General features: G+C 37.2%; 1 non-coding gene across 1 annotated transcript; it reads right to left on the reverse strand.

The window, feature by feature from the left end:
* Nucleotides 1-306: 306 nt before the first annotated feature.
* On the reverse strand, nt 307-445 carry LOC127038486 (U4 spliceosomal RNA). The gene has a single exon (XR_007770667.1). It is a non-coding gene; the product is annotated as a U4 spliceosomal RNA (small nuclear RNA).
* Between the last annotated feature and the right edge of the window lie 578 nt (nt 446-1,023).

Raw genomic sequence — 1,023 nt, forward strand, 5'->3', positions numbered from 1 at the left:
ACCAAGAAACGCTTTTGCCAGACACAGGTAACTAGCGTTGTTTAACTTTGGTATTTAGCATTTAACCCTTAAGGTACCTCAATGCTTTACAAAATTTAAACTATTTTAAATAAAGACTAAAGTCTGCAGCAGGGCACTCAAAGCCAGGAAAATGGGAAAAGATTTTAAATCCGTTTTTTGGTAACAAAATAGCAAATAAGAACTGTAGTAAAAGAGACAAAGACCATGCCCGGCACTAAGCCTTAAGGTGGCTCTTTGTAATCAAACTGTCACTTTGCCAAAGGAAGCCACAAAAGGTTGTGTTTTCTTTTTCAAATCACTGTGCGTTTTGGAAGCAGGAGTTAAAAGTTAAAAGTTTCCAATTAGCAATAGCAATATTAGCAATTAGCAATAATCTCGCCTTGGATTAACCTCATTGGCTACGATACTGCCACTGCGCAAAGCTGATTGTGTCCCTTTTAAGACAGAGTCTCTGAGCTGCTGATAGTTTTGAATCCAATGCAAGCTAGAAAGCATCTGTGTTAATGCAAATTACCTAATTAATAAAGGTAAGCCATTGAAACCTGGCCTTCCTATAGAATAAACATAGGAAAATATGGGGGTAATTCCTCTGTTTTGCCTGCAATCAGCAAGGGTATTTGTAAAAGAAAGGAATATTTTAAGCAAGAATCTGCCCCCACTGCCCAAGGAGTAGAAACATGTTATTTTTGTCTTCCAGAAAATCAAAAGAAGTTGATACCACCTGAAAATCAACCCAAAATACCATGACTCAACTGTCACAATAGAAATTGTGTTTTGTGTTCTATGTTTTGTCTTGTATCATTTGTTTTGTTGCTAGCACTGCTGTGTAATAAATGCTTCAGGGAAACATCCTTAGGTAGCAGACAGCATATTGGGAGAAATTGGTTTTGGAGCAGGGATTACACGTACTGTGGACCTGGAGGTAATTAAAAATGAATTAAGCTCTCTGTCCCAAATACAAAACAGCCTAATACAGAAAGAAATGGAAATGAGAAACCATAC

This window comes from Gopherus flavomarginatus, chromosome 20 (assembly GCF_025201925.1).
Source record: "Gopherus flavomarginatus isolate rGopFla2 chromosome 20, rGopFla2.mat.asm, whole genome shotgun sequence".
NCBI lineage: Eukaryota > Metazoa > Chordata > Testudines > Testudinidae > Gopherus > Gopherus flavomarginatus.